This window comes from Acromyrmex echinatior, chromosome 2 (assembly GCF_024713525.1).
Source record: "Acromyrmex echinatior isolate Ae372 chromosome 2, ASM2471352v2, whole genome shotgun sequence".
Lineage (NCBI taxonomy): Eukaryota > Metazoa > Arthropoda > Insecta > Hymenoptera > Formicidae > Acromyrmex > Acromyrmex echinatior.
The window spans coordinates 4,765,116-4,790,109 of NC_141853.1; the positions used below are offsets into that span (position 1 = coordinate 4,765,116).

A 24,994-nucleotide genomic window follows, 5' to 3' on the forward strand; every position below is an offset into this window, starting at 1 on the left:
CCAAAAACATGGACCTGGGCTTATTTAACCGAAGTGGCCGCATCGTCGATACACGCGTGTAGCGCTAATGAAACTAATTACGTGCGGCGCGACACGGTGTAACGTGCACTTATGCGTGCGCGCGCGCACGCAGGAGCGCAGCCATACGTGAAATCACGATCGTCACGGTCAGATTAATTGGATTAGAGTCGGTGTTTGTCGGTCCTTAATGAGCGTAACACACATCGCCGAATCTAATAAATCAATCGCGTATGTCGCCAGGAGTTTATCCCACCACGCGTCCTCTCGCTCTCGCATTTATTATACAAGGCATTATCGTTTTCAGTGTTCGAATCAATCGAGCTTCCTCTCTCCATCTCGCTCCCTCTCTCTTTCTCTTTGTCTCTCGACACGTCGATACTGGAGAAACCGGATTTCGCGGAAAGACGTCCTATCGCGCGCGTGGACTATCGATCGCCATTCATGATTCACGAGGAACCCGCTGTTCGGTGACACGCTGCAATCACACACACACACACACACACACACACACATATATATATATATAGGTACGTATACATGCATCTCTGAAGAGCTGGTACATTAACGAAGAAATGGTGCATTAGTTAGTCGGATCGACGCGGATGGATCGCTTATACGAGAGAGTATCTACGTCGTATCTAACATATAATATTTAACGCAGCCCCGTGTAATGCAAACGGGTCATATTTGAGTTTCTCATTAAAATACAAAATTATTTCTATTATGATCAATAACAGCACTGCACAACAGAGAACATTCAGTCCAATCAATTCCCCTCAATAATTAATTAATGTTGAAAACACGTTTACAATATCGCACGTGTGTATAATGAATGCTTTCGCGTTATATCGACGAATGATTCTTCGTGGAAAATCAAGAGAGAGAGAGAGAGAGAGAGAGAGAGAGAGAGAACGGTGTTATTTAAAAAAAAAATCACATATGAAAATATTGGGGAAATCTTTAATGTATACCGAAAAAATGTACTAAATTTTAATAAATAATTAAATAATTTGAATAGTACCAACCAAATAGTTACTAAATATAAAGATGTATTTATAAAAACCATTAATTTTATTTAATCATCTTTTATGGAGTAAATATTTATTATAAATAAATGTTTAGTTGGTACTATTCAAATAAATATTTATGAAAATTTAGTACATTTTTTTCTCAGTGAATATATATACTACAGTATTTTCAGTCGGAAGGTACAAATGAGATACGAGTATAATCATTAGTCTAACTCACGAATGGCTGTTAATCACAAGGCTGCCGAATTTGTAACGCTCGCCAGCTGAGTAATTTCACTTAACATACACTTCAATGCGTTGAAGCGTCTGTGCACGCCTTATTTATCTAACGCAGACTTACGTCGAATGTCAATACGGAATGAGAAGACAGACAGCCATGTTTAGCTCTAAATACGAGGATACGGGCCTTTGTCTCTCGCATGATGCGTGCGATCACGTACATGCACGCTGTACGTAACGACCGACCTGTCGTGCCTCCGTTTACATCTTGTCTCCCAAGCATTCTCCTTTGGAGAAGAAGTGTAGACGCGTCAAAAATGTTGACGGCCACTTCTACGAATAGCGCAAGTATTTGCGTTTTTTTTCTTTTTTTTTTCTTTTTTTTATTTTTTTGGTGACGTTGGAATCTCTCAGGATCTCTCATGTCTCTGTGTTGCTGGATCTCCCTTTAAGAGACGACGAGAAAGGGAAGAGATGCCGTTGAATGGTTCACGTAAACGACAGTATTGAACGAGGCAAACGAGAGGGACCGAATGAATGCTTTAAAAATTTTGTCCAACGCCATATGCCGCGCCATGAGAATCGTTTAGACGTAGATATATCGAAACAGAAAATTGGAAGATTGACGAAATTCGTACAGATTGCCTTAATACGAGTGACATGTATATTATTGCATCTTTCGAATAAACGATCTGAAAGTATCGTACGCTATTTTAGGTAATAAATTTATAATTCTACTTTGAGCATTTTCGATTCTCGGTTTGACAAGTCATTACGCCAATCCATTTTTAGAACATTAATGGTTTTAAACATTAATGGATCCAGAAATTTGTCAAGAGTGGCCATTAGAGCACCATAAGCGAAATCTTATTAAAGGTTAAATATGAAAAAAAGATAGAATATTTAAATTATCACATTGAAAAAGTATTAGTTAAATGTATAATTCATAAAACTTTAATTAAAAAAAAAATTATATTAATACTAAAAAAAAAAATAATATAATAGAATCTATGTTTTTTTTATATCTAGGAATTTCTTAAATTAAGAAACATTTTTGGAATATTAAAATTATGATTAAGCATTTCAGAAATATTTAAAATATATAACATTTTACTATAAATATTTTAAAAAAAGGAGATTAAGAGAGGACATAGCTGCCATGTCTCCTCCTGCAGATCCGCCAGTGATATTAAAGATAAAAAGAAATATAAAATATTTAAAATAATTAAATGAAAAGCCTACATGAGCTACTAGCCGACATTAATTGTTCGTGTGTAACAATAAATTACATAACAAAATTACAGACGTCTCGACCTTGATTTGAATATTCTTCAGCATAAAAAAAATGTATAATTAAAAATGTATAATATTGTTCATATATAAAAATCATCAAATGTATAACATCTTCAGTATTTAGCAGAATAGTTAAAATAAGTGAGTCAAAATAATAAACTAAAATATTAAAAACAGTATAAATCATTTTAGTCAACTTTGGTACATTATTCATTAAACGATGGCAAGATAGAAATGCGTACAATTAAATCAGGATGCGTACTAAATAAAAGATCGTCGAACAACAATGACTGTTAATATACAAAATAATAAGATAATTATTTTACCTATTCAAAATTAATTTCTGACTCTAATAAACACGTGTACGACATTTCAGTGCAATTCTATGGTTCTCCGATGACTCTTCGATTCGGCGGCCGACAGGCCGACAAGGCCCGAAATCGATCCGTAGGACCGTTTGTACCGGGCGAATTTTTATACTCCGGGGAACTGTAGACTGCGTGTGCGCGCGTTTAACTAGCAACGCGCTTGAATCGTTTCGCTCGCGCTTGTTCACATCAACAAGTGGCATGCGAGGGACAGTTGATTCGCGCGGCAGCCACGCACAAAGGGCCGCCGATTCCGATACTTTCATGACGGGCGAATGCACGCGAGCACCGCCGATGGTTATCGCTGCCCGCGATAGTTGCGCACGTACCAGTCACCTATGCACGATGCTTTCTCCATAGTTGTAATCGATACCGAACACAATATGGCAGGCGTATCTAGTGTGCCTGCCATCGATACCCACTTTCAACACGCGTTCTTCGATCCGCTGATATCGCAAACATGTCGTGTAAACTAGAAAATGACGCATGCGAAACGATACTACCATTTGTATTCGTATGTATGCTACGCGCGCGCGTTCGTTACAACTAGACAGTTCTATTCTATTAAATATTCGAGCGAATAAACGCGATCGTTTTCGATCGTTTATCAGTCCGTCCTCTATATATCGTTTTATCGGGATGACATAAAATAAACCAGAAAACAGGGATGTGTGCGACATATCTGTATAAAAGAACCTTCGCGTAAATTTTAATCCATTTAATATTAACCCTTCGTCTGCAATCATATTTTTATTCTCTTCGTTTGCAATTCAATCCATGTTTTAACTGTTTTAGATTTTCAAAAAATGTAGACAATTCAGATTACTTTTCAACATCTGTCATATTATGTATTAGATATCAGATAGCTTTAACTCAAATATTATTTAATAAAAATAAAACTTTAAACAAAAATGAAGGTGAAATTTCGCTCGTGCGAAAAAAAACTCACTTATAGATGAAGAATTAAGCGCTGAAATCCAGTTAAAATCGAATAAGGCATTTTTCCTATTTTTTTATTATATTTAGTTTGTTTAGTCACATATCGTTCATTTATTGTTTAATCCATTAAATTTTTTTTCAATGTGCAAACGCGTCTATGTTTATGATGCACGTGTCAAGATAAGGTGTGGCTTTGCAGGGATAAATGATCTATATTTTGTCGACTAACCCGAACCGATGAAAAGTTAATGGGTTATCCGATATCGCCGAGTTCCCGTAAATTATCAGGTGCTCGAGTTTGGTCCGAACTTAATCAGGTAAATTCGACCTCGATCCGGGCGTGGTCGGATCAACTCGAAGTCGACAACTAAAACTTCAAATACCGGCGCATCGTTGGATGGTGCTACAATGAAAGATAATTAAATCAGCGTCATACCGCCAACAAAGTTACGTGTAATGACCTAATCACTTTTGTGATATATTAAAACACAAACTTTCATTATACGTGTCATATAATAATAAAATGATTGACAATAACTTTTTCTAAACTACTAAATTTCTTGGAGTGAAATTCCACTCCAAAAGAATGAAAATAATGCCACTATTGAAAAAGAGTGAAAATATTTGCACTTTTGAATAAGAGTAGTAGATTTTCACTCTTTTTTTTTTTGGAGATTTCAATCTTTTGGAATAACATTCTCTCCAAAAAGGGAGTAAAACTTTCTTGGAGTGAATCTCACCCCAAAAATGAGTGAAAATTTACCACTTACTTATTTAAGAGTGCAAATATATTTTCATTCTTTTTCAATAGTGGCAATATTTTCATTCTTTTCGAGTAAAATTTCACTGGAAAAAATTTAGACGTAAAAATTTACTACTGCACGTTTCCACATAAACTTATTTTTTATTTTACATCGTAATCGTATCTTACAGTTTGTAGATATTGCCTACTTTATTATTTTATTCCCTGTCTTGTCCCAGATTTAAATAAATAATGTCATTACTATTTTCATATACCCGTCCCAAATTTTTTTCTATTTTTATGTATCCCTTCCAAATGTATCTCTATTTTCATATATCCTTTCGTACCTTATTTCTTTTACTAGCTATATAGTTTCCCCTCGGCTTACTGAGGAATGAAATAATAAAGGATATTGAGGAATAAAATAACAAGAATATACCAAATTCTCAGCATATCTTATTACAACACGACATATTGTGAATGTATACAAATATAAAAATATACCGAAATCAAATTCACTGACCTATTAAATGTTAGGAACATTAATCAATATCGTTATATCTATGCATCATCCAGCGTTATCAAAAACCACGCTTCAGCAAAATTCGTCCTTTTCATTTTTCGCACAGTGAATGAAATTCATGTCCCTTCGATCCACGGATTGATCGACTCTCCCAATCTATCGCTACCAGGTTACCCAATCGTTTGCAAAAAGTCACGTGACTCCTCCATTTTTTAACAGAGAATCTCTCTCCTAATTCGTGTAATCAAATCGCACGTCGAATAATACGTCACGGTGAATAATACGAAAACGATTTATTCGAGATGTCACTCGATTCGTGACCGAAATGACATTTTGTTGTTTGCGACAACTCGACGTACGAGCTTGCGATATTTCATCGAGAATCGTGTAATCAATAATGTCTTTGACGCCACTGTAGCGCGTCACGACCTGCTAACGATATTAAAGTTTAGCCGTGTTGAGATTTCTCTCTTTCTCCCCTCTTCCCTCTCTCTATCGAGCAATTTTAATCCGCTTGCGGAAAACTAAGAGAAGTCGCGAATACTCAGCGACTAGCGGTTGATACGCAGAACAAAGTTTCTCCCTCGCGACTTTTTGAGTTTACGACAGCGATTTGCATTTTACGTCTATTTGAGTCGGCGATCTCGCTCGTGCGGGCATAGTCCTTAAAATTAGAGTGGCACTTGAATCGATGCTGTTAAGAGCTACGAAATCACGTAGTCATACACGTTCGAAAACGAGCGAAATCGATTAACCGAGGTATAACGATTGGGTCGCGCATTTCGCTTATTTTCCTTGTGTTTGCATAACGAGCCGTAATACCTGCGCGAAGTCGAGGCTACCGATAATTAATTACCGGCGACCGTCATCGCCGTTAGCTTTTTAGACATCGCTCGATGTCGTTGCTGAGAAAAGTGGAACGAACTTTTCTTCCCTCGGCATTTAATGAAGCGCGCTGGTAACTGCTTTCATTCCCGACACGATTTTCTTCCTCACTTTTTTCTCTGATAAACACTCACGCCGTACAACGCGACGTGACAGTTATCGATAATTGTTTTGATTTGATAAGAATTATATCGTGCTGGCATGCAAGACGGTATCTCTGGAAAAATAACAATCGGAATTGTAACGATAAGAATTATAACGATAATTCCCTGAAAAGCTTCGTTTCTTTTCTCAATATTGGCATAGTTGCAAGTTGAAAAATTAACTACAAAAATTTCATTTCCGGACGCGCTTAATTCCATCAAGAAAAATGCGTACGAAATTTATACACACTAAACTGCGTTACCGCAGTTTAGATTATATTTGCTAATGTCGCAAATATAATTTAAACGCTAACGCAGAAGTTGGACAGTTTCACACTTATCCTTGTCCTGCCGAGGAAAAAAAAAAGATAAGTAATATACGTGTTGTACTGTGTAGTATTTAATCATTCGCGGCTTGGCAATAACGGAAGTGCGCGCATAATTCAAAACTTCTTATTCCCTACGCGTTATTACTCGGCGCGAATAATCAAGATCGTAACCGCGCTAAAACGGGTATACGCGTGCATTTATTATTCTCACGGTGACGCGCGTTCACTGTTAAAAAATGAGCCATGCCGTCGACATACCGTACGGGAATTACCGTAACGCGTCGAGCGACTATCAACACATTCTAATGTGTTTTATATCGGCTCTCGGTAATTATCCATCGACCTCGCACTATAAACATCCTTTTTGCGCGCGTTTTCAATGTATCCGGAAGCTTAATCTTAGATTATGTTCAGATTTCCTCACTGAGAGAAATATTTGATATAAATAATCATTTACTTTGTTGATATGTAACTTACAAAAACTTTCTTACTTTTCAATTTAAAAATTGTGTATTCTCATCAAAATTTGACAATTCCAATCAAATTTTATGGAACCAAATTTTTAAATTGAAAAAATAAAACAGTTTTGATAAGTCATATATCAACAAAAATTAAATTGTTATTCGTATCAAATATTTCTCTCTCAGGTATAGATGAGTTACTAGCTATATTCTTTTAACTTTTATTATACATTTACAAAATTATATTAAATAATTATATTAATTAATTATATTTAAAAATGTCGATGAAAATTATATTCTAGAAATTTGATTTTATAAATGCCTACATAAAGAAATTGTAAATTTCTTCTTTCCTTCTTCTCTCTTCCCAAATCATTCTTTTAAAAAAGCACATATCTATGTACTCTTTTCTTGTGATTCAGATATGGTAACTCCACCCAGGTATCATCCTGTTATTTACCGAACGTTGAACAAAGATAAAATAATACCTAGAGAGCTCACGAGTGGGAATCTAAACGCACTCTCTTACTTACAGGGAAAAAACGACGAAGCAACGAAGCGCGATGGGGCGTCGCGGCGCGATATTTGCTCGACTAATACGTGGTATGTTTAGATGCACTCTGTCGTTGACATACGGTATTATTGGTAGAAAAACACATCGCCCATGATACGTGCCGACCGGAGATGCACGCGATTGCGATGAACGCGTATCACGTCAACCGTGCATGCAACGGCGAACGCGTTAGCGGCTGCGTGCATTCGATAATTGATATTCCACCGTACATACCTGTACGCTGTTATGATTTTCGATATATTTATTCCTGGTGCCTTTGACCGTGCTGTTTTACGCTATTTTACGTGGCGGTACCAGCGATTCGATTAGTTTCGTGACAAAAAGATAAACCAATACGCGAATTGTCCGCAACATTGTAAATATATAGAATGCCGAATATACAGACGCTTTTAGAAATGAAATCAGAATTAAATGTCGAATCAAATATATCTTTTCTTGCTCAAATATATTATATTAACTGTGAAATCGAAAAAAGGAATTAGCAATAATAGAAAATTCACACAAAATTCTGATATAATATTTCATTTATAAGTGATTTCTATTTATAAAGCTGCTAATTAGCAATTAATTCATCTTAAGTATCCTAAAATTAAATTCATTAAAATAATATTTTTATATCATTTCGGTTTATATATCATTTCAGACACATACACATTGATTCAATTTTGGTATAATCATCTATTTTATTTTGTTGATTTTATTTTGTGGACTAATAAAGACTCATTTATTTTTTCATAAAAAAATTGTTCTACTCAAAATTTGATTAGAACGATACAATTTGATTATTCCAAACAAATTTTGATTAAAACAACATAATTTTTAAATGAAAAAATAAGAAAGATTTTGTTAATCTCATATATCAATAAAATAAATGATTATATGTACCACAAACATTTCTATCAGTGTACCTGATAAATATAGAAGGTATTCTTGCGCTATTGTGAAACACCGAGAATCTCGTTATGCACCGTAATTATCTTCGTCACGTATCTAGAGAACTATCGACTAAACAACTAGAAATTGAAATACATAGCGCGCGTGGTAGCATACAGCTCTGCTTTAGAGATTCTTGTATAATTAACTTCGATAACCCTCGAAACCTTTCCTTTCACGCGTTCGCGTCGTAAATCTAAAATAAAAGCTGCAGACACGTAAAGCACACCTTCAATTGGAAAACCTCTTTACACGAAGAGAACTCTCCGCGATGATGGAAAATAATATTGTCACGTTATTCAGAAACACAAGTCGCTTTCAAATAAACTCAGACAACTCGTAAATTAACAGGATATTCTGTAGTAAATAAACCTAAAATATTAGGTTGGAATAAAGGCAGCGAACTTCAAAATTCAAGCAGCTGTTAACTCTGTTAAAAATGAACAAAATTTGAATTGAAAAAAATAATTTTAAATAAAAAAATCTATGCTTTCAAAAAGTTATTATATTTTAATTTTTAAATTTGGTAATTTTTATATATAGAAAATATTGAGATAACAAAATGAGAAATTCTTTTCACTTTACGAACCTGTTATGTGTTCCAAAAAAAAATTTGCGAAAATTTTCGACTTTTTAACATAAAAAAAGTTTTCCCTACAAAATCGTTTTTCAAAAACGTTCGTGGATTAGATAAAAGAAGCATTTTGACTTTAATTGCTCATAACTCCGTTAAAAATCATCGTACCATAATTCAAAAAGCAGATTATTAAAGCTAAAACTTTGCTAACAAACGGTATTATATATTAAAATTAAAAAAAAACGTATAGACACGATACAAATAAAATAGCTCCATGAACTTTTGTTTCAATTCAAAAATATTAATTTCTAATCGAGACAGTCACTAATCGCCTATTTTCGAGAGATCGTAATTGCACATCTGTTCGCGACTCGACGTTCTATTTGAAACAGCGAACAGTTGGTGGCACTATATTTACGTTAAAGCCCGTTATTATGGAAGGTGCATAAATTCGTCCAAGCTGCGGCATTAAACTTCGGACACTCATAATCGTGCGGTCGCGCGAGCGTCATTCCCTCCAACCACTCTCTCATTCTCTCTCTCTCTCTCTCTCTCTCTCTCTCTCTCTTTCTCTCTCCTCTCACTCTCATCATACCGTACGCGGTGTCACCGCTGTCAATTATGCCACTCGCATAATTGCACTCGCGTTTGCGCATATCTATGAAGTAGTTTACCTACGTATTCCTGGTTTACACGGCTGCTGAAACTCACCCTTGCTTACGTTGATAACTCCACTAAAAACTCGAGCGACGGAATTTCAACCGGCACGAATAACAGTGGGCGGTTTCACGCTACGGGGGTTAAAGCTAAAATTAATCAGTATCCGCGTGAGCCCGCAAAATTGCCCCGAGCATTTGTTTAACGAACGCTCCACCGAGTAATTCGAAACTTCCGCGGGATTCACTTCGAACGAGTTAGAAGTCGCGGTCGAGCTAGAAGTCGACGCAGACAGTATTCCCCGCCGCGAATGCGAATCGCGTCTCGTTTTGTGGGGCAACCTATATCGATAATGCAAAACCGTGTCGCAACAGTATATAACTTCCTGAACTAGATGCCACACCGATTCAACTTTGTCGCGACGAAGTCAGGATGACATTGTTCTCCTTCACGACGGCGATAACAGATCGCCGACTATTAAAGGTACAAAGTGAACGATTAAGAAGAGTTATATTACTTTCTTCATTACTTTTTTAAATTTAAAAATTATGTAATTGCATACGTTTACAAAAACTTTTTAATGGAGAGTGATCGTTTGGGGAAAGTTTTATTTCTCTGCGTTTTCTTCATTTAAAATTGTTACAATGTACCAATGTTTCCTGCAGCGTCATTATTATGATCATTCAATTTTCACGAAGAAAAAAATACATAAGAAAATGTAGAAATAAAACGATCTCCAAACAGTCGCGAAAAAGTGAAAATTGTACCTTCCTTTAGAAAATCTTTGTATGAGAGATAATTATCCAATAAAAAAGAATGAATCTGAAAATAAGATTTGTCAAACACACGGAAAGAACTGTAGCTAAATATAATTTTGTTGAACTGTCAAAATAATTATAAAATACTCAAGCTAACTGTAAAAATCAAAACTTTTTGTAACATTGCTCTCATCATACTTGAGTTTTCTACACAATTATTTTGATAATTCGACATAATTATTTTCAGGTCCAAATTTTTAGATGCTTCAAAGAAAATCGCGCAATATAACGAGCGATACATTATTAATTATGGAGCAAAATATAAAGGTGACAATATATATAAAGAATACTAGAAGAACGTCTCTAGCGTGATTTGACATCAGTACAATATGAGAAAACAGTACAATATTAGACAACATAAAAAAGCCTGCGATGCACTTTTCTTACGGATTATTATTTTTTCTTCGTTTTTCATGTCACTTTTTCGCTCTTCCTCCTCGTTCTCTCTCATATCTTGCCTCCTCCAGCGGTAGTATCGTTCCGATGAAGCTCATACGTACATTGTCACGGCACGAGACGACCAAGGAATGATTCTAGGTCGCCATTCCCTCCTCGTAAAGTTTGTCGTGGAATTGTTGCGCCGGTGTCAGATAAACCGCAGGAAAGCGTTATTGTCCCGAAGTAATCGCCAACGTGGAGAGACGAGAGACAGGAAAGACAGAGCGAACTCGGCCGCGACATGTCCTTGTCCGTTTCGCCGATCATGGAAGTGATATCTCGCATGAAATGTACGAACGCGGAATATGATGTCGATTTTAAAGCTGACAAGAAAGAAAGGAGGGAGGGAGAGAGAGAGAGAGAGAGAGAGAGAGAGAGAGAGAGAGAGAGAGAAAGAGAGAGAAAGTTTTCGTGATGCCATCGACGAAACAAGCATGAAACCAGCGTTATGACTTGTGGAGCATCTCGTAAAAGATCCGTCGAAGGATAAGATCTAATTGTAATGATTGCAAACGAATACGACGGATTGGACCGAGATAAATTGGCCGACAAGTTTAATTTTTATCACTCATTGACCGCTATTACCGCTTGCATTCGCTTTAATCAACTCATCTCATATAGGTCATAAGCTGTACATTAAATTTTGCAAAGCAACTTTGTAAAATTATATTTTATTATCATGTATAAATAGCCTGTTGCCGGATGATTAAATGAAAACGTCGTTTCTGCTGTTCCGAGAGAAATTATCATTTATAAATCGTCACAGTGTTAGTGCCATTAAATGTTGTTGTTTGCGTAAAATCAACGCGATATCGAATTATCTGTATACGTATTATCTGAATCGCCAACATTTCTATTACATTTGTAAACAATCGCGCAATAAAATATCGAGAATCCGAAAATTCGCAGCGCAAGTTACGTCAAAATTTCAGTATAATTCTGTATCGCTTAGTATCATCGTGTTATTTGCATTTATGGCGCTCGAATTTCGATCGTGATTTATAACTCCGGCAAACGCGCGTAACCAACGCGGAAAATCGGACAGCTCTCTCTCTCTCTCTCTCTCTCTCTCTCTCTCTCTCTCTCTCTCTCTCTCTCTCTCTCTCTCTTTGCGCGAAATAAATCGGCGATTGTTGCGCGTTACACAATCGACTTTTATCTACGTCGCTTAAAGTCGCATTCGTGTTTCGACATTATCCCCAAAATAGCACGAAAACAATCCAATGCGACGTAACAAAGGGACCACTGCCGATCGATCGCGGATGCGCCATTTCGTCACCGCGAAATTCGTACGCCTGCGATTATCGCGTCCCGCTATTGGCTGTTAGATAAACCGTCGGTGGAACTTTATTGTTCCGAAGTAATCGTTGTGGTGAACGACAAGGATGCTGCCGAGTGTGTCGCCACTCGACCAAATATCGTCGAGTTACGATGGCTGTTGATTCATTCGGGGATGAATGTCCAAAAAAAAAAAAAGGAAAACTTTTTCGCCGGTTGTCGCGCGAGAGACCGACGAACTCGGAAATAACTGGACCTTTCGCGTACGCGCAATAATGCGCGAAAGCGAAACGGAGGTCGGAATAAATTGATGTCTCGCGTTTGATTAAATTAACGCCCGTCCGCGCCCGTCCGCTCTCCCATATTAATTAACGTTGAAACTCTTTGCACGTCCCCGGATATTCCCGGACGATGGAAAAAGGCGCGTGTGTAATCATTTTAAGCGCGAGCGTCGAATTAAACGCGATGCTTTCGGTGCGCGAAAGTGTATTCACAATGCACATCCGCATCTGTTTGACTGCTTCGAATGACGCAGCGAGAAAAAGCGAGACGATCAACCGCGTTGTCTTTAGTCACTACGACAGAGCCGTCGACAATGTCTACGATGAAACGGCAAATCTTCGTAGTGACAGGTCAAGTCTGAGACACAATTGAAAGGCACAGACAATATGTGCTATTAAGTCTACAGTTTAAGTTTAACCTAATTTAAATCACTACTGCGCTCCTTCTCAATCATTTTATTCTAAAATAATAGTTAAACTTATTGACATTAGGTAATGTCAAATTTAATCAATGTTTTAGTATAAAATAATGATATATATTGACTAGGAACAGTGACAACTTAAATTAGGTTAAATTTGATACTATAGATTTAACTCTTCGTGATACTTCTGGCATCAAAATGACCAGAGTATCATTTTTTACGTTAGATGAAAGATGAACTTCCTGGCATCGGAAGATCGCGTATGCGAACTTCCTGCTATCGACTGAAAGTTTGAAGCTTCAACAATCGATACTTAGCTTTTTAATCAGACCGTTAGTATGCGTCTAATAGCCATTCGCAAAAAACTTTGAAGTGTGACCACGAAGAGTTAACAGTGTATAGAGACAGATAGAGATCCTTGAATAAGAGATTGAATAAAAATACGTTTGGTCCATATTTTTCAGGACCTACTTAAAATAGAATGAGATAAATTGTACATCTATCTCATTCCATCTTAAGAAGATCCTAAAAAGAATTACCAATATTTCATAATTTGAAAATATCTCTGAATTGGCTTTACAAAATTACAAAATTCTTGTACACGATTAAAGTATGCACAAAATAATAACTATTGGAAACATCGGCTTGTACCAAAAACGAAGAAAAATTAAAAAAACTAAAAATCACTTATTTTTAGTACGTACAGCTGTCATCCGACGATAATATTTGCTTAATGCAAAAATTCTATGTACAAAATAAAGTGGCTTTACCAGAGAGATAACATACAGGAATAGTGTCGTGCAACTGGAACCAGATTAAAAATCTAGAAAAAACATTTGTTTAGAATTACGTTTTATAAATGTAAATAAAGATAAAGAGTGATAAAGATGTAGCAATAGGTGCCGGATCTTGCAAGAGATGGCGCTGCAATATGTTAGATAAGAACAGATACGCACTTAAATAAGATCGATAAGAAAACTAAATTAAACATATCATTATTATCGATATTTTTAGTTTGCAATTAAAAAGTCTATTTTATTGTTGGAGTTCGGCCTTTGCTTTAGAATCCTGTTATTAAATAGATCCTGAAAAAGTTTGTCTAAACGGTGTCCATTTTCTTACTTGAGGATTTCTATAGAAATAGAGAATAACAGATTTCAATCCATCAGTAATCACATGCATATTCTATACGCTGTTTTTGATAGGTTGAAATCTATTATTACTCCCTATTCCTATTGTCTATCCCTTTCAAATGTGTCTCAAGCTTTACTTTCGCGAAGTGCAACACACTGGTGCGATAAGTTCATCGAGGAATAGAAGGACACGGTTTGACGACTCGAAAAGCGGAGAGTAGTTCGGAGCGTTGCGCACTCGGCTGGAATTAACTCTCTATCGAAGCTACGAACGACCGTCGTATCGTTTCTTTGGCGAACGACGGTGATTGATGAGCCGAGCTCGTCCCAGAGTGATGGCATGAACCACGCGAAAAGGAGACCTCGTCCTCTTCTTCTTTCGCCCCCGATCGTATCCGTCGATTATCCACGTCGACAATTTGACGTGTCGTCGCCTGCGAAGAAAAAGTTGCTCCCTTGTAATCGAGAGTGCCGCCGGATGGCCCTCTCCAGGTTAAGGGATTCGACGAATAAAACGTTCCGTTAGATTCTTCAGTCGTGAACCGTTTCGTGCTCTTGAAAGTTGAACGAGATACGCAATCGCCATTTTGTCGCTTTTCTTGTCTGATTTGACGACAACGGTAAAATGCGAGCCTTTTAGGTGCGATTGCACATAAAAGCACGTACATTGTATCTACATAGGATTAATTAAATTTTGTATGTTACTATCTAGTTTATATTTTACTTCACAAACTAGTAAAATACAGTCTATAATTATAATTAGCGTTACGCATGACTTTAGAATTACAAAAGGAATGTTATAATTTTTTCCACGCTTTTTTCGACGCTTCCAGAAATTTGTTATAATTGAAAAAAAATGGCAAATTTTTCACAAGAATTGATACACACTTCTATTTAGAAAAAGCCATTTAGCCGTATTAGAACTAATAGAAAAAATTCAATAAAACGTTATTGACTGTCACGTAGCAGAAGCTCTTAAAAAATATATAAATTTTGTGATTTAAATATTTGTAGCTTCAATATACCGTGGTATATTGCAATCTTCGAGTTGAAATTCCCGGCATTCATACGAGAATCCAAGCTCTCGAATCTCGTCTCATTCGATCTCGTTAAGACGCTTGGATAGCATCGGATCAATCTCCATGGTATACACTCGGAAGAGACTTGCTCTATATTACAGCCTACTCGAACGGATTGCACCGACACGCAAGCTCGTGTCGACGTACATACGCGAGTTGGTCGGTCGATAAGGCTTATCAACTCCTTAATTTAACCCTCCCCTTCGTACATTAGCGTGCGCTGGGCGTGCATTAGTTCACATTACTGTTTGACGCAATCGATGGTGTCGGGAAAGCTGGGAGGGAGTTTCGCACTTCGAACCTGCGCGACGCATTTCGCGTGCACACGTACGTACGTGCGTCGCGGTATACCTCTTCCACTTAATTACGACGTGTACACGAGTGATTCGAAATTATACGCCGACACTTCTGTGGGCGTTTCTATTTGGTGTATGCATTTCCGCGAGATCTCGACTAATATTCGAAGATGATGTAACATTCGTATTGCTGACGTTCTGTTCTGAAACTTCATCTAATTTCAAGCGAGAATATTCACTTCATCAGACAGAGTGCTGCCATTATCCAGAGGTACTAGTGATTTGTTATTACGAATCCGTAACGACACGAACGTCAGTTCAGTTGTGTCTTGGTCGAATCAAGGTTTCGAAAAAAAAAAAAAAAATCATCGGCTAAAAAATTATTCGCGTGATAAATAACACAAATCAAATATATCAAATCAAAGATCGACTGCACGTACATGTCAAACTTTATCTGCTCAACGATGAAATCGTTTTGCTAACGCAAAATAGAATTTTTTAATAACGCGAAGAATTAATTATGTTCTCTCTGTGGACAGCGATAGCACGCATAGACGACAGTTCGCAATTACATCTCGTTACTCGTTGTCGCTCCATTGTCGACTATTATCAGTCTACCCCAACCATTACCATTGCGCGTCCCGTCGAGCGTGACCCACATCGCCGAGACTATAACGCACGTATCTCTTCCGGCATTCTCGCTTCCAGGTACCGGCGTTTCCAGTATTCGATAAGCAAAGCTATACTTGCTCTTCTCAATAGAGTTATCGAATATTTATAGCCGGCTTCCAGCATAGGTCCGCACGATAGCGCGGAAGATCGTTTGGCCGCTGACGATCGATCGCGCAAACGGACTTCCCTATCGATCGAATTCCCGCGCGATCGCGCTTATGGTATGTTCCTCGTGTATGTTCGAGGCGATTGCACTTTCCGCGTGGATCGCCCCGTGTCAAAGCGCAAACCTGAGATGGTTGGCTTATCTTGCGATGTTACGCCATTACAGGAACACGGGCGAAATGATAAGGGGAAAATAGATGGGCATGAATAACTTAATCATCAGACTTTAACTCGGAGCATATTGGAAGATAGTTTATGCGTTGTACCCTGTTAAGAAGCATTCCAGCATAAGAAAACGATCTCTCGAAATTCTTTCAAGTGAAATCTTACTCTAAAAGAGTGAAAAGTCTGCCACTCTTTTTCAACAGGAAATGTGAAATTCATTTAGAGAAATATTATATTATAATGAAAAATATAATAATATTATATACAATAGTAAAATAAACCTTTCTAAAAGATATTTTACAATTGTTTGTTTACACATTCGCAGATTAAATGAATTATATCACGTGTACGTGTGTGCGATTTATACTCATTGCAATGAAACCGATGGTACCCGTTGATGAGTACCCGTCTTTTTTCATCATCCATAGTCTCTCATTAAAAAAAAATAGTATATATTTCAAGACACGTCGCGGGATTAAAAATAATACGTTTGTGCGACACGTACACGGTATATTATTCTTCGTTCCGCTGAAGTTTAGATAAATTTTGATGAAGTTGGAAAAACGACGCAGAGTCTAATATTTCAGATCGATAACGAATGTTTCAGCGTTTCGGGTCAACACTGAGCCAAAACTTAATGGAGTGGTGGGTGCGAACTGTTTCATGAAGCGACAGCGGCGACGGCGGTAGAGTTTCGAATTTATTTATAGGGAAAATGTCGTTCCACCGGTGACGCGTAACCGACCACGGAAGTATATCGACGCTCGATGCTATAAATTAACGACAAGAATTATTATTGTTCTAAATAGCGCGCGGATGGCCGATGGCAAAAGCGATATCGTGCGGCGCGCAGTCTGAAAGCCGCCGCATAATTTACTAACAGCGTTAAATTAACAGCGGGATGCTCGATGACTGGCTGGGGACCAATACGAACAATGTACGGCCTATAGGCCGGCGTACGTTAAAACGAATACAGACGCGAGCTGATCGTTAATATCGTACGAACACAAACGCGCGCCAGTCCCTTTTCTACTATTTCTTCTCTCCCTCGTGAACGAAAATGTCTCCGGTGACGACAAAAAAGGAGATGGATCTCTCTCTGCGAAGCTCGTTCCTACCCCAACGCGGAAATACGCGCGCACGCGCCTCTGTATATGTGTACGTGTATATGTGAATGCTTTCCAGAGGATATACAGAGACAAAGGACAATTAGATGGATTATCGACGTCGCTGTGCAGCTTCATAATGGAGAGATGTATGATGCCCGCATTACGTAGTAATTACTTTAATTAATACCGAGAATACAGTTGAAAACGGAGCTAATCGCGTAGAAAATATGTAGCAAATATGCAATACATACATTAATGTATTCTCGATACGCGACATCAAAGTGTCCCGCAGCGATATATTCCAGAACTCTCGTGTCGAACACATGAAGAGAAGAGGTGGTAATTAAGCGGTTTGTGTATATCAATGCGTACCCTCCTCCCATCGACCTTTACTATTGTGACAGGACCAGGGTACATATGATGCCGTTAGATTATGCTCGGTCCTATTGTCTAGACTCCGTACACATGTATAGCTGCATGCATGTAACATTTTATACTCGAGTCTCATACACACACGTGGAATCGTGACAATGTGATCTTAACGATTTATAGGGAATTCAGTCAGTGGACCCAATTAATGCATAAGGGAGACAAGGGTCAAAAGTAACATCAAGGGTAAGTTGTAACAATTATTGTATATGGAAAAATGTTATAAATAAAATATGAAAGTGTAAGGGAGAGATAGAAGTTTGTAATAAATATATTATAAACTTCTATCTCTTTCTTATGCTTTTGTATTTTGTTTATAACATTTTTTATGTAAGTGTTACAGTTGATTTTTGACCTCCCCTATTAAAAAACGCACAACACAAACGCCACGTATGACGTAAATATAGAATATATAGGAGTCAGTCATTTTGACCTAAGTTCAATTGAATTTCACTTCCACGCGACAGCGATCGATCATTTCACGCTTGATATTAATTTCTACCCATCTGTAATATCTCACGATCTATTCATATTGAGAAAGTGATTCAGTAATGAAATTTCATTTTGCAGCTGGATTTATTTCAAATCGTTATACAATGAAAATATAATGTAACGGTGACTGGGTATTTGATGATTTCGTATCCACCGTAAGATCACTAGCGACGTTTTTACTCGTAAAAAGGACACCCAGTTACAGCAACGAATGAATACAGTGACACGTGGGTAAATACCACGCGCGTACCATGACCCATGACAACGTTTAATAGATAAATGGCATGTCAAAAACCTCGAGGTTGCCAACGAAAAATGAACGTAGAGACGTGAGAGACGTGAGACAAAGATGGATCTTCTGTGTTTTCCGATCTGCACGCGCATGACACACACTTTCGGTACGCATATCAGATCCTAGCGGGTATAATACAAGTTAATAGAGTAGAAGACATAATCAAATTCATTTTGATAATAATAAGTAATAATAATAAAATAAAAATAAAAATGATACAACTCAATCGATTGATTAATTTAGTTAATCTGGTACACTCTAAAAGTGAATCAGTAGTGTTTTCTGTTTTTTTTTTCTTTTATTAATACACTGATTCACTTTTAGAGCTTATAACTTTCTGTAAATTCATTTGTAGAAAAAAATCCTAATTTCTAAAAGTCAGTGTATTATTACTGAAAAACAGTAAATATTTGCTGATGATTACATTAGCGTAGCACTGAAGTCATTGATTTATTTTTATTTAGATAGTACATATAGATATAACTTCATTTTTTATCTTTGCTAAAGAAAAAAGAAGGCTGAGAGAGACGCCACGCGTGACGAGATAAGAATATCTTGTGTACATGAACACGATAGTCTCTAAGGATGCAGATGAAGGACAATTAGACGGTCTATGGGTGTCAATGGGGACCACAATAGTGCGACGTGCTACGACCTTCGCTCCGGAGCTCATTGCCGTATCTATTACCGTCAGCATACACCTCTCTCTCTCTCTCTCTCTCTCTCTCTCTCTCTCTCTCTCTCTCTCTCTCCTCCCTCTTTCTCTCTCTATCTCTATCCTTCTAACCCACCCACACTGCAACACTGCCATACTACGCCGCATCGAATTGCCAACCACTGTCGTGACACACGATGTGGTAGACACGTTAAATCAACGTGGAGACCACGTCGTATTCCCTCCTTCTCTTGTCTCTCTCTCTCTCCTTCTCAGCTAGATATATAACTCACAATGCAATGGAACGTTATTCCAGACCGTCGTCCGTATCCAGGTGGAATACCCATCGCCGAATTGCATTACATCGTAGCGTGGCGCAAACAATGACGTGCCTTGCTTGTTTGGTCTACTAACTGTTCGAGGAGCGACGTTTGATCGTCGCGCGAGGAACCCTCGGGAAAAGATTATCCGTATTCCACCATTTCCAGAAACAGCGAATCCGTAATATCGATCCTCGGAAACTGGATCGTACAGGAATGCCATCGCCTGCTCGCAGAGAACTCTTGCTCGTCAAACTTTTCGGACGGTCACGAGTGCGAGCGTAACGAGCACATCTCGGAGAATACCGTCATACTTTCGTTCGATTATACTTTCATACTCTTCGTCCGATAAACGGAGCTTTGAGAAAGTTTCACAACACCTCGAGCGAGCAATCCTCCAAGATGACAATGCAAGAATTTTTCGACGATTGCAGTCATAAAAATTTATAGTTTACTCGAAAAAAATCTTGCAAACGTATAAGATAAGAGCCTCCGCGATTCGTGAATTTTTCGAGAGTAAAAACAATCGGCGGCTCGGACATAAACTGAGAACAGCATGATTTTCTTTTTTCTTTTTTTTTTTCAACATTGTCGGAGCAACCTTCCTCGTTCCGGGACTTTTCCGGAAACGGTTTGCCTTCTTAAGCGCGCGCGCTCGATTGCATCTGCATAAGGACGCAGTTTATCCTATGTTTCCTGGGAGGCAACCCCGGGCGAGGAATACGGTGAATTGCGTTTCTTTTCGTGGAATATATGTATCGCGTACACGTGGCACACATGAGCTTGCATTTGCATTTGTATTTCACCTTGGAGTGGTGCAGTGGACAGGCGCTGTTAAATTAAAGCGGAATCACCGAGAATTTTTACGTGGCAAGGAAGGCGGATGGCTCTCCCGGGAAGATCCGTTCTCCTCATGGCGGAGAGGGACGGCCGTAATTGGAGGAACATTTCTCTCGAAGTGCTCGTTTCTGTCAAGACACTCCCGCGAGCACGAGAGCCCCGTGCTCCATCGTGCGCCCTCGATCGCATCCCCGGGGTCACGTGCTACTCGGAGAAGACAACCTTTATACGGCAACTTTATGTTATCACTCGCTACCGGAATCCATAAAACATCACGAAATACGAAGCATAAAGCGAACTCGCGCGACGCCGAATCCAAGAGAAATCTGGCAGAAATGTTATTTTCCTCCGGAATACCCTCCAAATTTCTACATACGTTCTTCGAAAATATCGTAGCCATAAAGCGAACATCGATTTCGAACTATTGTAAAATATTGTTAATATTTCAATTTACTTTCGATATCCAAAAAAAAAAGAAGCATATAATCATTATTTTCCATCATATCACAATTACTTCTTTTCCGAGTAAAATAAATTATCACGGTTGCTACCTTTTTGATTTTCAGCCAGAGAGACTTCGGCTTTTTGAATGAATCTCCGGTTGATACAAAAAATCTCCGACTAACCTCTCAAAATTTTGATAACCTTTCTTTTAAGTGCCCCATTTTCCTCCGGTTTTGAGAAGGAATTTCCGGCGAGCAATTTCCAGTTTCGGCAAAATACTGCAATCTCCGGTAAGAGAGCTGTCGAGCTTCAGAGAAGATATAGTAGATAGATATAGAATATACAAAAAAGTGGCAACCGTGATTGCAACACAGCTTGTAGCAGCAATATACTATGACTAAAGAGATAAGGGACAAAATTCGTTATCATAATCATGTACTTTCTCAATAAATAAATAAAACGGCAAATTTTCGGGTTTTTTTTTCCTACGTCCTTTTTCCTTGCATCCGACATCAAATCTGAATATTACTGATCTTTTCCGCCTCGTGTGTTGTTTGCCGTCTTGGCGAGCGTTATATCGAGCGGGCGCGATATTTTTACTGCGGTATATTCTCTACTTCGTCGAGGACCCAGCCCGACGGACTCCAATAAAACGTTCTGGGCAAGCCGGCGGGCGAATCGCGCGACTCTGAGATTACGTAATTTATTTTTCTCGTGGGAGCTGCCAGCAGCTGCGTGCTCTCTCTCTCTCTCTCTCTCTCTCTCTCTCTCTCTCTCTCTCTCTCTCTCTCTCCCTCCTCTTACTCCTCTTTCTGTTGGTGCCGAGTAAGAGGATGCGTGAGAGATGCGCGCTGCGACGGCTACGCCGCACGACTCCGCCGTATTTTGAATTAACACGAGAAGAGTTAATTAACTGTTGATCCACGCGGGCTTGTTCCTGAATTCGTAATTCCTATTACGCGCCGCTTTTATAATTAAAATTGGCTTCAATCACCGCGTCCGCCGTTTGCTGCCTATTGGCGCGTTCACCTCCAAACTCCGTATAATTTATCGACTCTCGTTCTCGGAGAAAAGTACTCGCGCAGATTTTTTAAATAAATTAACGCAGATCAAATATTTGCTACGAGGTACGTAATTTTTAATGGATATTAAATTACTATGGGAGTTTGTCGATACCGACAGGATAACTCTTTCGCTCGTTGTTTCCTGAAGGACTTCCGCGCTTCCTTCGAGATGTTCTTTTTCGAGACTCCGTTGCCGATGAGAGACGTATCTTCAATCACGATGATTACTCCCTCGGTTATTCTCTCGCGTTATAAGAAGGCATTCTATGTGTCAACAGACATCTTCGCATAATAGAGCTTGGCAATAAACAGCGACACCGCTTGCTTAATTCATACGATATACAGGATGTTTCGTGTGAGTAATAAATGATTTCAATTTACACACACACACACACACACACACACACACACACACACACACACACACACACACACACACAAAATATATACATATTGTATAATATATTATATAAATATTAATATTATAATACACACACACACACACATACGTGTGTGTGTGTGTGTATGTATGTATGTATTATAATATTAATATTTATATATTATATTAGGTGTTGGAATTAATTCGTAGCGTTTTACAAGTGATGGGAAGTACTTTCATTAATGTATTTTTTAATGCTCATGTGAAATAAATAACATTCTTTCATTAAAAACGCTACGAATTAATTCCAACACCTAATATAATATTAATAGAATTTTTATTTGAGACACAATCATCGAAAAATTTGATTTTAAATAACAATAATTAAAAAAAAATTGGCTTTTAATTTTGAACGTTATTTAAAATCAAATTTTCCGACAATTCAAATAAAATATTAAAAGTATCAATATTTCTTACTCAAAATCCTTAAAACGGATCAAACGAATTCATTAACATGAAAATAAAATGAAATTTTTTGATATTGACAAAGAATTGATCAGAAAAAATTGACAGAAGAATATATTTCATCTAAAGTAAAAATTATTGAAAGTTAAAACATTTCAGGATTCTATATTTTACACAAAGATTTAATTTTTTAATCTAAAAAAGAGATCAATAATGGCCGTTTGATATTTTTAATAGCAAACTCTATTTGAACTTTGATTTGAAACAAAAATAAAATTTCACCTGGGATTTATGCCGCAGAAGTCAGAAAAAATAGAATTTTATATTATATTAGTATTATGTTATGATTTCTTCTTACTGATATTAATGAAATTATTGTGAGTTGAATCGATATTTGTCACTGTAATAAATAACACTATCATAAATTATAATCTACATAAAATGACTACTGTAGGGCTTGTAAAAGAATGGTTATTTCGTAATTATTCGGTATAGCAAAATACAAGTGCTTTGCTTTCATATTCTTTGTTTAGTTTGTTGTCTTGTATATCCCACCTGTTTGGGATATACAGCATTTTTAGCGAATGGGATTTGTGCCCAAAGTATACAAGTGCGTAGATTGAATTCAGTACACTAAATGCAATAAACGCATTATACAATATGTATCTCATAATAATTGTAATATAATATATATAAGAAGATTGTAATTGTTATTATTTATTACTTCATATACATATTTACCATTCTTATTCCTTAATAAAACTTTATAAACACATTTCATATTATACGTCTTATTTATATGCATTATTTGTAAATTTTTCATGAGCCATGCATATCTCCTCTCCCTCTATGAGTAGCCATATATTCTACAGGATATAAATATACGGCAAAAATACAAGGGTTTAAAAAAGTTTATTTTTTAATATAAAAAATAAATATTTTGAATTTCTAATATTTTTTTCATAACAGTAGACAGTACAAAGTTTTTACTGATATAGTTCGTTTACTATAAACATAGTAAATAATACTTAATAAATTAAGTTTTTGATAAATGCGTCATACATACCAGTGTTACCCTATGCTAAATGAAAATCGACTTGAAATAGCACTGAGAATTAAGTAAAATTTGCCAGATATATATCGCGCAACTCTGTACAGAGTTACAACGGTGACAATCGAGCAAACCGGCGAGAGACCGACGTCAATAGTGCTGTGGCAATGTCGTCCCCCATATTGTGTGACCTTCATCTCGGTGCTCAATTGTCGCGTATATTCAGCCGCCACATCTCGGCCTCAGCGACGAGCACGACATTCGGTAACCTCCTGAATACCGTGTCGTGCTGCGCCCGAATCGGTCGACCTTCCCCGCAGTTATAACCGGCAATACCGGCACGGTGGCGAGTTGCGGCACCCTCCGATAGGTTCCTTGCCCCCGAACTGTTGAATTTCAATTTGCTTCCGGCATTTGCTTCGCCCCCCCCCCGTCCCCACCTCCGTCCCTGTCCTCCATCGCCCCAGCGGAACGCCAGCGCTGCGTGTCCGGAGTGCAACGTGAAATCGTAATTATCGAGCAATTAGTACTCGGCACGAGCGCAATACAGTATCCAATTCGCTTTTGCGGATTTCTGAAAACATTCAATATCACGCGACGCGATGACTTGCGTGTTCATATGGCTGCCATAGTTAACGTACCTTTTGAAGTGATATTTCGCACAATTCGCGAACCGTGTAATGCGCCTCGGAGGAAGAGTTTAATTATGCTTTCGTTAGTCGAGTATTTCACAAATTTTGAAATCTCTCTTAGGGGAGGTTCTTAGTTTATTATGCGCAACATTCATGTTATGTAAAATTAAGTTATTTATTTTTATTATGTAAAAAAAATAATAAAATGATTAATAAAATAAATAAATGTTACAAATGTTGTGTGTTTTCGTTTCTATCTTTTATAGGATTATTATAAGTAATTTGCAACATTTTTCTTTCAGTTTATTATTAGCATGACAATTCTCCACGCACTTTGCTAATTATCCGTTTTCATTCTTTCGCTATCTTCAACGCGAAAT

General features: G+C 37.6%; 1 protein-coding gene and 1 long non-coding RNA gene across 5 annotated transcripts in view; one reads left to right on the forward strand and one right to left on the reverse strand.

Annotated features, from left to right (window-relative positions):
* Sema1a (semaphorin 1a) overlaps nucleotides 1–24,994 on the reverse strand; it is a 213,263-nt gene that overhangs the window by 41,440 nt on the left and 146,829 nt on the right. The window lies entirely within an intron of this gene.
* Nucleotides 1,768–19,684, forward strand: LOC147910419 (uncharacterized). Of its 2 annotated transcripts, XR_015544199.1 has the most exons (4): nucleotides 1,768–15,711; nucleotides 18,104–18,166; nucleotides 18,551–18,870; nucleotides 19,272–19,684. It is a non-coding gene; the product is annotated as an uncharacterized LOC147910419 (long non-coding RNA). The 2 variants fall into 2 exon arrangements; XR_015544198.1 differs by having other exon boundaries at nucleotides 1,768–18,166.